Genomic DNA, 14064 nt, shown 5'->3' on the forward strand with positions numbered 1-14064 from the left:
AACCAGAATATAAAATGTCCCCAGAGAAAAAACATAAGTAAATTGCCTCCATCAAAGCTGAACTGTGAATACATACTGTTCTTCAGCTCACTGGCTCCTACTGCACATGGAGTGATGTGGCACAAATGTCACATCTTTGTCCCCTTGAGTAGGAATACCTCAGAACTCAAATTTATTCAAGGGGATATTAACTTCGGTGTACAAGAGGTCAGTGATTTCGTTTAAACAACAGAATAAAATAATTGGCATCTTTTTTTTTTTCTTTGAACTCACTTCTCTGTCAACACAACAGTGGTGACTGAAAAGAACACACAGTGTTTCAAAAAAAAATAGTATTTCCGATCATATACTTATTTTTGAAATCTTTTTTGGTCCATTTTGTACCTATTACATTAAAAAAAGAATTTAACATGATGACGATATCCCCAAACTCATGGGAAAATATTCGGCAAAATCTTTCAAATCTCATTAACTTTACAGATTTTTATACTTAAGCAATTTAGCCTAAGGTAAAATATCTCTCTGAATAAGAAAATCTGCTTGCATAAAATATTCAATGCTATTTAAAATAGAAAACAATGAAAATAATCTAACTATCCAAAAAGTAATAGGCGAATTTCTAAGTAAATTACATTGTTGTTACTGGGTAGAATATAATGTAGCCATTAAAAATAATTATACTGTCCATGTTGGATATCTATGATGAAATATTAATGTTAAAGCTAAAAACAAAAACTCTCTGAGCTATGGAAGCAACTGTCAAATTATGCACTCATGCAGTCAAGGATTAGAAGGCAACAGAAAAATGAAAATAGTTGATTTATTCTAATTGTGCTAGATAGTGGGATTCTCACATGGACTGGCATAAAGTGGACTTGCGTTAAATGTAGTTTCCTCCTCCTTCAGTGGGTGTGAGGCTGATGGTTATTTTGCCTTAGGTTTCCTGCTGTGATGACCACCACTGTCATCAGCATTATTACTGTACTGTTTAGGGTTAAACAGGTTTAATATAAAGTAACAGATCCTTAAGAGTAATTTTCTTAAGGCCAATCTCCGAGGAAATTAATTTCTACTTTTATAATAGAAGTCAAATGGAAAAAAAAAGGCTTCAATTCATGGGAAATTGTAAATACGTTTATTCTAGTAAGTGTGCCTATTGCAATAAAATAGGCATTTAAATTAATCCGTTGTTCCTCAAAAGTTTACTGAATACTTGCAAAGGGCTAGGCACTCAACTGAATGCCTGAATATGAGACTGAGAACATGGGTTTATAGGCTGGTGGGTGATGGAGACAGACACATACACAGTTACAACATATGTGGTGGATGCTATGCTAAGGGAAGCCCTAGGTATGAAGAAGAGCACAGAAAGGGAACCCAATCAAGGCTGGTAAGTTGGGAAGGTCGAGAAGATACCCCAGGACAAAGCCCCAGAGGAAGGAACCTCAGCATAGGAAACCAGAACAGGAAGGAAGAGTTAGATAAATAAGGGGGGCTTGGAAAATGAGAGCTCAGTTACCCAGTAACTTTCTGGCTGATGAGAAAAACCAAAGGCAAGGAAGGGTACTTACCTCTGTAGCACCGCAGCCCAACTGAACTTTCTCTGTGATATAAATGTTCTAAAATCTGTGCTATCCAGTGTGGTAGCCACTAGCCATAAGCGACCAATGAGCATCTGAAATAAGGATAGAGTGATTCAGGAACTGAAATTTTAATTTCATCTGGTTCTAATGAACTGAAGTAGTAAGAGGTGGCGAGCAGCTACATTATTGGAGAGAATAGCTTTGGGGTTACTAAAATAAGTTCACTGTGATTAGGGCAAAAGGTGTGGAATAGTGAAGAGGGAGGGTAGTGGCAAGAGGCAAGGCAGGTGGAGTCTTTATTTATGGCTACATTTGGTCTTCCTTGCTGTGCACAGGCTTTCTCCAGTTGTGGCAAGCGGGGGCTACTCTTTGTTGCAGTGCACAGGCTTCTCATTGAGGTGGCTTCTCTTACTGAGGAGCACGGGCTCTAGGTTTGAGGGTTTCAGTATTTGTGGCATGTGGGCTCAGTAGTTGTGGCACATGGGCTCAGTAGTTGTGGCACATGGGCTTACTTGCTCCGCAGCATATGGGATCCTCCCAGACCAGGGCTCGAACCTGTGTTCCCTGCATTGGCAGGCAGATATTTAACCACTGTGCCACCAGGGAAGTCCAAAGCAGGTGGAGTCTTAACTCCCTGGAGATGTGTGTGCCATGTGCTGCTAAGTGTGTCACCACGACTATGGTGTAAAGTGAAACTATGTACATTAGGGTAAGCAGTCATCCACGGAGGCCAGTCTACAAGGCATTTATAGACTGAGATACCCACCTCATCTCCCCTCCTCCCTGCTAATGATACCCTGAATTCTGCAGATTGAAATAACTAAAGCTGACCTACTTAATACACTGAAGTGTGGGCAGTCATGGTGGGATGTGGAAGGGAGGCAAAGAAGGGTATTTTGTTTGTGTTTTTTGTCTATATGTTTCCTAGAATTCTACGCAGTTGGGATTTTTTCATTTCTCTTGTACCAATGTCCAAAACCAAAAAAGAGTACTCTTCTTTGAACCTCTGGTCTCCTGGATCATTCCTGTTATGTAATGGCAACTTATGACCAAGAATAATGCAGTGATTTCATAATCAAGTCTGCACTTCAGAAAAGTTTCTGTTGAAAATGGAATTGAAGAAGCCAGACTAAAGGCAAGGGGACCGATTAGTATGCTATCACAGTATTGATAAGTTAGGAGAGAAATACTAGCTATTTTAACAAGGTAGCAACACACAGTAGACCCTCTGTATTTACAGGTCCTGCATCCTCAGATTCAACCAACCACGGATAATGTACTATGTTTCAAACCTGTTGTTGGTTGAATCCGCGGATGCACATTCTGCAGTTAATGAGGGCTGACAACTGAACTTGAGCATTTGTAGATCTGGGTGTCCGTGATGGGTTCTGAAACCAATCAACCGCAGATACCAAGGGGCCACTGTATAAGGGATGAACCAAACAGCTACAGTCAAGAATTTGACAGGACATGTAACAGACAAACGTGGGACTGACTGCATGTGGGCAGAGAGGTACAGGAAATGCTCAGCAGGGATACCCTCTTCCAGCTTGACCAGAGTAGATAGTGGTACCATTGATGGAAACACAGAATTTAGGAAATGCAGTAGGTTAACAGAAGAGCTAATTCTACCACCACTGGATCCTAACTTTGCTACTTCCCAGGTGGGTGACTTTCATCAAGTCACTTAACTTCTTAGGACTCATTCCTCACTTAGGTCAGAGGAGATGACTGATGAGATGTGTTATATGATTTTAAAGGTATACTTTCAAAGATACATTTTTTTTTATTATCAAACAGTTGATTCAAAGACTTGTTTTTCAAAAAACTGTTAGTCCACAAAAAATAGTATCATGTGCCATGTCTCTTCATCTGATCTCAATTTTGACTGTGCATGGGAGTCTATGATTCCATTTATTGCTAATTCGATACACTGAATTACATACCTAAGCTACAGACATATACACATGTCCTGGAGTACATTCTTATGTGTACCAATAAATAACATTATGTTCCACAATAAATCATAAAAGAGTCAGAAGTGAGAAATTACAAAGCACATTTTATTGTCAAAGTCTCCCCTTGGTGACTTTGTAATATTTTTGTACAAATTCTGTATTTATTCTTCCTTGCTTTTTCTTAAGTACTGATAATAGTGTCTACTTTGATTAAAACATACTTCAAATCAAACAGAATTGTCTCAAATCAATTTTCACACAGATACTTGTGAGTCCTAGGTATTCAGAAGATGGCTACTTTCAGATTCAATCTGTGCCACATCTGTCATCATTTATCTTGAGAGAACAAGTTTTAGGAATGAAATTGTGGAAGTAGGAAACACACACACACGCACACAGAGACGTGCACAAGGATGTGTGGATCTGCTCTTAAAGTGATCGACAGATAGATAAGAATGACTGTGGAGTGGTTACTACTTTTTGTATTTAGAATCTTTCCAGTTGGACCTCCCAAAGCCTGAAATTCTTCACTGGAAGTGTTCAGAATGAGCCCTCCAGAAACAGACAATGTAACAGTGAAGGAATCCATGCTTTTCTTCCCTACCATAAGGACATCAAGCCAGATGACTAATTAAACACAAGGATATACAATAGAGCTGTCAGAGTTCTGTTAATGTAAGCTCTCTGGATTTGAATTTCCATCTCTACCATTCATTAACGGTCTGTCTTGGGCCAACTGCCTAGTCTTTTAGTCTCATCCTCCTCATCTGTACGTGGGAATGGGCAGAATCCACCTTATCACATTGCTGTGAACACTATCTCTATTTATCACGTTATTTATGTGCTAATAAATTCAGTTATATATTTAAATTCTTTTCAAGCAATTGCAGCCATCATTTATAAATGATCGAATTATCCCACTTTAGGTAAGTGGGGAGCCTTGCAAGTTGACTCTTTATCCTCTGTTATTATCCCATTTGCCTTTGATAGCTTCCTTGTTTCCTGGTTTGGCAAGAGACCTGGGTCGCTTTGCATATTTCTCGAAGTTGGCAATATTCATTGGCTCTGTTCACTGATACATCCAAGGTACTTTAAAATGTTCTCAATAAACTTTTTTGCATGAATGAATTAAATAGCATGTAACATTTTCAAGCAAAGTTATCTATTTTTATTTGCCATGGTATTACAAGAATGCCTCAAGACCCAACGATGCAATTCTTTCAATTCAGTTTAATTTCGTTACTTACTGAGCACTACCTGTAGATGCCACCCCCACACCCCACGCACAAATGTTTTGGCTGATGTGAAGAATATAAATACTGTTAACAAGCACAACGTATAATTATATTACAAGGTAAATGAAAGAAATGTGAACAGATTAAAAGAGGCTATCTTAAACTTTTAGGGCACCTAAAAATTTTTTTAGTTCTTTCTACACCATCTTCCTTATATTAAAATTAGGGAATTCTAACGTCAAATGTGTTTCTGGGATAAATCTTACATTTCTTTTGCAATGGAAGAAATCTGTTTAAATGTTCATTTCTAATTTTATTTTTGCTTTCACTGCCAAAGCCCTGTACTGTCTTTGACTTCCTTTCTTTTTCAACATTTTCACAATGGTAATTTAGTTTTAATCACATAACCACCTTTCCTGGTCTCTACCATTTCCAAAATAATTTTGTTTACCCTTTAAGTAAAACTCGCCTTTAATTTATCTGCTGGAAAGCGGAGGAGAAATTTTCAACTCAGGATTCTTTCCCTTATTCAAATTTTAAATAGCTAAAGAAATATTTTACATCTGCAACGTATCAAAATTACTCAAAACAACATTTTGTGCCGTATCTGAGCTTTTAAGGTAGACTTTCAAACATGTATTGATAGCATCCAGCTTTGCCTAGAATGAGGCATTTATAAATGTTCTCAGAAGGTAAAATCCAAGACTCTAACACAAGATGCAGGGAAGGCTAATGAAACGTTCATTGGCAGCCAGTTTTGACACCATGCCCTATGAGTGCTCAGAACACTCAGATGAGAGATTTCTTAATTTGCCATGCTGGCACACGCCACACGGAATGCACGTATTCGTTCTGGAATATTGTGAACCAACACACCTCTGGAAGGACAGATGGCTTCCGATTCAACAGAGCCTGATGATTTACAAGTTTAACATGTATGGAGGACAATCACAAGAAGGAACAATCATTACTCCTAGAATTAACTATTTCAGAAAGGAAATGCTAATTTTTCATCATTAAAAAGAGAGAACACGGATGTCACTCACTTCCAAGAAAAAAAAAATTACTGTAGCTCTAGAGCATGCCATCCTTTTAGGGGACGTAAAGCGGGAGGTGGGAAGCAGAAAGCTGGCCCTCTACCATCTTCCCTCTCTCCTCATGGTAGACAGGTTTATGTGTATTTTTCTCTAAATATATATGATTAATTAACACATTCATGTTGTTCATCCTCCCCTCCCAATTTAGGATTTTCCTTCATTCCTTCCTGAATAAATGTAGTCTGGAAGCCTCTAGGAACACATCCTGGTTCTGTCAATAAGAAAAGTGTAGCTTTTGGAAAACCACACTCACTCTCTGGGACTGAGCTGGAGAATTCCCTTGACTTCTCTGTAAGAGGAGGGGATGGAATAAGCTCTTCGATGTTTTGTCTTTTGAGTCTTTGGCTCACAATGGTCTGTACCTCTTATGAATTCCTATAACTCTAGATACTGGTGCCACATTCATTCAGAAAAATGAATTCAGCCAATACTATACAGAGAGTCTTACAGGGCAAGTGAACTTCCAAATACATAGTCCATCCATCCCGCTGCAAAAGTGGCGGTGCCCTGAGGGCAAAGACTGTATTTTGTCCTCCTTGCATTTTTGCAAAGCATCTAACCCTAAGCCTTACATGTATCAGGTGCTTTCTAAATACCTGTGCATTGATTTGCTGATGTCCTTATCACTAAACTTTCTTCAGTTCTACTTGGGAGGCTGTACGAACAGGCAGGACTCTAAATGTGCCACACTCCTAAAAAGAGAGCCAGAAGAGGTCAGTATTTCCCCGAAGTTCAAGTGGGCAAGAAGTAACTTTCTTTTTTTCTCATGGGTAAAACTGTTAGAGTTCTTCAGAAGAACGTAACAGGGAGAAATAAGTTATGGGGCTGGAACGTCTGTTGGCCTCTCATGGTAGCAGAACAAGAGTGCCGGGGAAAAGTCATAATATTAAGATAGGATCAGAAATGAGAGTAGGTGTGAAGTTAAGAGGAGCATTTACAACCCACTCCAGAATGAACGAGACTTTAGAGAAGAAATAAGAACCAAAAGGAACAAGCTGTATAATTTTATCTACAGACAAAATACACTATTGGAAAGTGAAAAACTACCCAATAACCATGTTTTCCAAAAATAAGTGATATACAACTAAACATAAAACAAATCCCATAGTACTGTGGAAAGCAATGCCACTCCCATGCAATACATTTATACGGGTGAATAGTTATATAGAAACATTTCTCTCAAATCTTTAGTCAAAAATGTCACCTCATGTATAAACATAAATATACCTTTTACTTCCTTCCACCAGGTTTAGATGAGTTTAGGTAAGTAAACTCAGACAGTAAAAACATATTTAATTTTCCCACTAAGACCAAAGGAAGGAGATTCTCACCTAGGACAGGAATTTAAACATTTGACTTTTCTACTAGGCCCATAAGCCAACAGACATGAAACAATGGATCAAGAGAACAGAAGGTCTATTTTTGCATTCGCTCAAAAAGCACATCTAGTTTCTATAAACCAACTGAAACAGTGGTTGAAAAATGGGCATTACCTCCAAACAGCAGACTGTATATTCCAATTACAATGTACAATCCTCCCTAAATGAGGCTCCAACCTGACCCAGTGTTAGAAGATTCCTCTAATTGACACATCTACATGAGAAAAGCGAAAGAGTATTGTGAATTATATGCTTCATTTTTCCTGTTCAAAGTTGTTCTAAAAATTTTAGACTGTAAAAGATGCATAGTCTATGCAACTGGGAGTAGATTAAGTAAGAATAAGGCATCATGTTGGTTGAGACCAACAATAGAATAGTACCTGACAGAAAATCAAATGATCACTTGCAGGTTTTCTCTGACTTTGTCAGTTCCTTAATAAAATCACTGACTGTTTTCTTGGTTAGACTAGTTCCAACTTTAGAAGTAGAATATTAGAAATAACGGCCATATGTAAGAGGCAAGGAATGAAGCAAATGGTTATTACTTTACACAATGGAATATTTTTAGGAATGACAAGATATTTCTCAACTTAATAAAAAAAGTAAAACTTAGTTAACTTATCAGGATTTGTGGAAAACTGTCACAGTAAAGAGAGACGGGGTGGTTGGTTAGCTGTCAGCCTATCCTTTTCTGTGATAAAAGAATTCCGTTTCTCTTCAGAGCAGCAATGAACTCAGCCACAGTGAAGTTCTATGATTGGGCTGGGCCAGTTATAACAATCTTATTTCTTTTTGCCAGATATTTACATATCTGGACCCTTGAAGCTAGAAATAGCTGTGCGCTGGGGAAGAGTATTTTTAGGAAAACATTCACTTTTTAAAAACTAAAGTGACAGGAATAAGAGAGAGTCTAATGGTACATCCTCTTCCCCATTTTTCCCTACTTTCAACACTGATTTGATTCCTGGAGTAATGACAGTCATCTTTAGACCATACACTGAAATACATGAGAACTAGAGGCAAGAGCAGAGAGGAAAGAAAGAACCAGCCCAGGTCACTGATGACAACAGTGAGCCTCTGAGCTAACCTTGTGCCCACGTAGCCCAGAGTCTTTCGATTAAGCAAGAATAGCATAATGTTTAATAAGGCACATATTCTGCAGCCGGACATATTTCTAAATGGCGCAGTCCTCTCTGAAGAATCCACCCACAAGAGCCCATCAAAGAAGCCTCCATTTCCCAAATGCAATATATCCCATCTCTTAGGTGACGCCCTAGCGGCCTGCTCTAACAATCTGCTTATCTCATATGCTTGGTGAAATTCTTTTCTTTTTCTTTGTATAGGAAAGGAGTCACAGACCCAAACTAAGATATGCCCTTTCCCCTAGAAATATATTCACAACATGCAATGTGAAACACACAATTTTATGGGGCTTGGAGAGCTCCCTGAACCATCCGTGAATTCCTGGTATGGTCTTCAGAGAGGATCCACATATAAGAATCCTGGATTCAAATGATTTCTTATGTCTTTACTCTTAATATTACTTTTTGATTAATTGCATTTTATAAGATAGATAAAATGCCAACTTCAGTCTTATTTATACAACTCTTTGTGCTCCAGTGTCTTAAGAAGGAAGGGGCTTAGTTGACAAGAAGCAGCGAAGTGAGGGAAGTATGTCTGGATGAGCGCTCGAGAGACCCAGTCTGGGCATGCTTTTGTTCCCATTGGCAGACTGGGCAGACTGAGGGACCAGAACACTGTAAAGCCAAGTTCAAGTCTGTCTCTGTTATATCTGGTCTCAATCAAAAAAGATGATTCTGTTCAGCTTTTAAAAAGATGGCTATGTTCCATTTAAAAGGTTTACTCATTTATTACATAATTATTAAGAATAAGAAGAATATTAATTATTATTTACTGCAATACCTCTGTTTACCAGGCATTCTACCCAGAACTTTACATATATTATTTTATATTACCATGACAAGTCAGGTGTCACAACCCACAACGGAGGAAACAGTGGCTCAGAGACACTGAGTAACATAAAAAGTGACACAAATCTAAGTAGAAGGGCTGGGATACGGAAACCATTCTCTTGATATAATGTGAAAATACATCTCACACATAGAACTCAGTTTTACTAGGACCTAGCTAGAAAGTATGTTGGAGGTGGCTGGGAAGTGAAGTTGTAACTGTTCAATGGCAAAAACAATTAGCCCTGACAGTTTCCCAGGCCTTGCACCCCGAGCTACAGCAAGGGCCCATGCAGATGCTAGCTGGTAACTAAATTTAGCATTCAGAAAGTAAGGACATTAGTAACACTGCGCCAATTTAGGAATCCGATCAATATTCATACCTTTGGTATTTTTGGCAGCCAGAGTCTGACCAGAATTTTTTTTTTTTTTTCTCAAAAACTAGCATCACTTTAGCCTACTATCCAATGGAAAAATATGTATTAGTAATATTGTTAAGACTTTTTAAATGAGGCAAGACTGGCATGTACTCCACATGTGAATGCTAAAATTAGATCAGTGACTGAGAGCTTTGGCAGCTGGAAATGGAACAAGAACTTACTTTTTAAAGCAAGAAATAAAGATTTGGGGTTTTGTTAAAAGAGCAAAGAGACTTCGATTTCCTCCCGTGATGCACATTAAGAGCCAGAACGAAAATAGTTAAGCCTTCCTGCTGTAAAAACAATTCGTATGTGTCATTTTGTTTACATAATATGTTCATTTTTGGTAGAGTCTTGCATTAAGTAAATAATTTAATTTTGAGATAGAACACATGTCAAAGCAATCTAGCTGTCATGTGGAAACACTACTCAAAATGTGTGTATAGTGTGCCTTTAAAATGAGCGGTCACAGTTGTGACCAGCAATGCCAAAAGTGACGTTCAGAGATACCATAGCAACGAGAGTCTTTCCCCTAAAGCAGCAAAGTCACAATCACCAGGTGAAAGAAGAAATCATTCTAGATACGCTAAAATTTCACTTTAAAAGGGACTGCCTCCTGTGAATTTCTTCGTTCATTTTGAATTTCTGATTTTCTTACGTAACACCTTGAAGGGTTCTTCACTCTACGTAAGATGCGTCGAGCTCCGTAAAATACACAAATGCAAGTTGAGAGCAGCACAGAAGCTTTAGGTTTGGTTTCACATGTGCATACTTTAGTTCCAAAAAACAGCCTCTGGCGTTCCAGAGTTTTAGAATCTATTTGTTTCACAAGCATTTTACCTTTTGTTTCAAGTACTCAAAGTGAAATTCTCCTAAAATTCTCTCTAACAGCCTTAATATTTCAACAGAACAATGCATCCTAATAGGAATGCCCATTTTAAATGATCAAGATACATCTGCAGTAATTACCACAGTAAGATTAGTGAAGCCATCCTATGCTCTGATGACTTCATATAGTGTTGGTTTAGTGCACTGAAGTGCACGTAATAGATTGAGTTCCCTGGTATATCCGACAGACAGCCTATTACAGAGTACTTGCACACTTGATGCTTTTGACCTTGCTCATAACACAATCTGAACACATGCACCAAGTCACTTTTAAATAACAGCAATGAAATCTTCCTCCCAAAACTTACCAGTTATGAATCGTATATTCTATTTTAGGTGAAATATTTCATATCAAAATGTTAAATAAATTACATAAGTAAACTATAGACCTATGGAACTTCACAGCAGAAAAGAACCCAGATACTATCTGGTCCACCCCAAAAACTGAGTTTTCAGGTTTCAAGAAATAACAGACATTTCAAGTTTAACACCTGCATTGCTATCCTATCAATTTTTACTTTTTAAGAAACCAGAGCAAACATCACCTACATTTTTCAGATCTTTGCTAAAACTAAAATGAAAGGAAATAAACTGCTAAGAAGTTATTTTTTTCTAAATTAATGAATAGCTAATCTCTTTGTGTATCTGCACACTGAAGTTCTCATTGAGCATCATGCCAACAGATTACTAACATAATCTCAAAAGCAACAGTAAAAAAAGCTTTTCTGTCGTTGTAATATACAGGTATAGTGGTAAAATATACATAACATAAAATGTACCTTTTAACCATTTTTAAGTAGAAAATTCAGTGGCATTAAGTCACATTGTTGTGCAAACATCGCCACCATCTATTTCTGAAACTTTTCCATCATCCCAAACAGAAACTCTGTGCGCATTATGTAGTACATATTTTTTTTAAGGGACACAAGTAAGAAAAAAATTTCTTCTCATCCTAATCTGCTCCAGAATCTAAATGACAGGATTTACCAGGTTATTAAAGCCTCAACAGGGAAATCATTTCTAGGTGGTTTACAAGACAGGGAATGAATCAGTACGGTTGCCACAAAGCGGCCATCTGTCTTGGGATTCTCTGCTGTCTTGAGAAGGGACCAGCAAATGCAATACAAGATACTTCCTTTTCCTTTAGGGCAGAGTTTCTCAAGTGTAGTCCACAGTCCTGGGATCCTTGATAAAATGCAGTTTGCCAGGTCCAACTTGAGACCCAGTAACTCAAAGCCTCCTTAGAAGGTGCGTAGAAGCCTGAGAGGGTATAATTTGGTCCCCGGTGACTGCATCCACATTGAAGTTGGATACATGCTGCTTGCCTGCCTGTAGCTCTCTCTCCAGTTACTCTCTGTCCCTTGCCCCTGGCCCTCCCACACACCCCGCAGCCACCTCCATCCATGCACAATACCTCTATGTCTTCCCTTTACTCCTCAACATTCCTTTAGGACCCCGTCTGATGAGAGAGGCAACGGTTCAAGTAAAGAGAATTACGAAAGTTTCAGTCTTAACACAAATTGAAAAGACTAGTTCCTAATGCAAAAGTTCCCACAATAACATTTAGAAATAATTTATCAAGGGAAGAAGTAACTATGCATTCTCTTGCTTGCCACGTTGACAATCCTGAACAAAAAAGAATAGGGCATGTATATTAAATAGTTTTCTCCAGTGACAGGTTCTGTTCAGTAACATTCACATGTAATAAACTGCTCGAGGCGCACAGAGAAGTAAAAATTTTGACTTTCTGAATATCTCACAAAGTAAACTTTGAAATTATCAAAGTACAGAACTTCATGACTATGCTATATTTTCCCAGTCATCTGTGTGTTGAAAACCTTAAGGTTTTCATTAGGAAATGTACCTCCAGAATATTAAAATATCCCATGTATTTTTATGCATCATCACAATCTCTCTCCTCTGTGATCCACAGCATGTTTTGCAAGACCTCGCTAACTTCATGCTGTAGTTTTCTTATTAGACTATGAGCTATCAGAAGGTTGTGTGCTATGTATCTTTCACAGTCTTAGGGCAAAAACACACTTGATAATGAAACAAGACAAACACTAAGCTCTGTGACAAGAAGACTTCTTGTCAAATGGTACTGAAGCCCATAACTTGAACCTCACTTAACCAACTCAGCCACAAGACAAAGTGAAGCAGAAACCACAGCAGAAACACAAGTACCGAGTCATGACTGCTAGCAGCCCCACTTGATTCTAAACGTGCTTATTTCCCCAAATCCAGAGATACAGCGCTTACTCAGTTGCCTTATTTATTTTTAATATGACATGTATTTTACTTTGACTTTTTAAAGTTTTAATTCTAAGTTGACTTTATTTAAAGTTGAAGGATATTTTTTTAAAGGAAGCTAGTGGTATGCAATTTCCTTTTGGAGGAAGAACAAGAATGGATAAAAATACTGTGCAAATTAAATCTTTTATGTGTGTGTGTGTGTGTGTGTGTGTGTGTGTGTGTGTGTGTGTGTGTGTGTATCCTAGATAAAAGTTCTAATTACAAAATGCCTTTATATAGTAAAAATGTTTGAAGTTAATAACACTAAACAAAACATACAGCACAATGCATCCCTTAGTTTTGACCTTCACTGGAGATCTTTCATTTTCTTTCTCACATTAGACAAGTTACTTAATTATAGAAGCTATTTCAGGAATAATTAAGAACTCCCCTTTCAGAAGCAGCGAAATAGTTTATGTGGTCATCTGTAGAAGGTTATAACCTGAATGTATTATTTCTTGGATGGTTAACCTTTTGGGTAGGCAAGAAAAAAAACTGATGGTATCCATTTCATTTATGGCTATCCAATAGCACCCACTATTTATTAAATGCCAAGAAAGAGTATGTGTGTCTTTTCCAGTTACAGAATATGAGCAGTCCAAGCCCTCAGTCCAGCTTACCATGTGGAAATTTGATTGTACAAGCAGGGAGTTGTTTCCTGAATTTGAGTTCTACTACTATAACAGGGCATTTCTTTTAACAGCAATATAGTGGAGCAGTTAATTACAACGTTGAGCTTATCATCTAAAAGATAAGATGAAAATGACATACCCAGGGTGTTAGGAGACAACCTAGGACGATTAGGGCAAAGCACTACTGAAGTCATCATATGTGGTTCAGTGTAAGTTAGAGACAGTTAACCTCATGTAGAAATCAAACTTGGTGTAATGGTCTGAGAAGTACAAAACAGCTGCCTGCAGTTAGGGGTGCAAACACAGTTTGATATAAGATTGGATGCGAGAATGAGCGGTTTAAGGCATTCCATTATTAGGCTTGGAAAATGAAGCCTAACACAGGCGCTTCTCCTGGTTCTAGGTTATAAAAATCAGCTTCACACATAAAGGGAATGTGCTCTTCTACCCAGGGACACGGCATCTCATACCTTAGTACCAAACACCCAGACGCAGGGTTAAACAAAAATCAGTTCATTCCTATTTGACAAATATCTTTCATGTAAGTCAAACAGTATAATTTCATATAAAGGAAAGTTGTTGCATCTGCCAAAAGTTTACACTGTAGC

General features: G+C 38.0%; 1 protein-coding gene across 5 annotated transcripts in view; it reads right to left on the reverse strand.

Annotated features, from left to right (window-relative positions):
• CNTN4 (contactin 4) overlaps positions 1 to 14064 on the reverse strand; it is a 780243-nt gene that overhangs the window by 549088 nt on the left and 217091 nt on the right. The window contains exon 4 of one of the 5 annotated variants that reach the window (XM_057706189.1): positions 1572 to 1675. The exons of the other annotated variants lie outside the window; for them this stretch is intronic. The gene's annotated coding sequence lies outside the window, so the exon portion shown is untranslated. The remainder of the gene's footprint in view (positions 1 to 1571; positions 1676 to 14064) is intronic. 5 annotated transcript variants of the gene reach the window in all.

The sequence above is a fragment of the Hippopotamus amphibius genome, chromosome 13 (genome assembly GCF_030028045.1).
Source record: "Hippopotamus amphibius kiboko isolate mHipAmp2 chromosome 13, mHipAmp2.hap2, whole genome shotgun sequence".
In the NCBI taxonomy this organism is placed as follows: Eukaryota; Metazoa; Chordata; class Mammalia; order Artiodactyla; family Hippopotamidae; genus Hippopotamus; species Hippopotamus amphibius.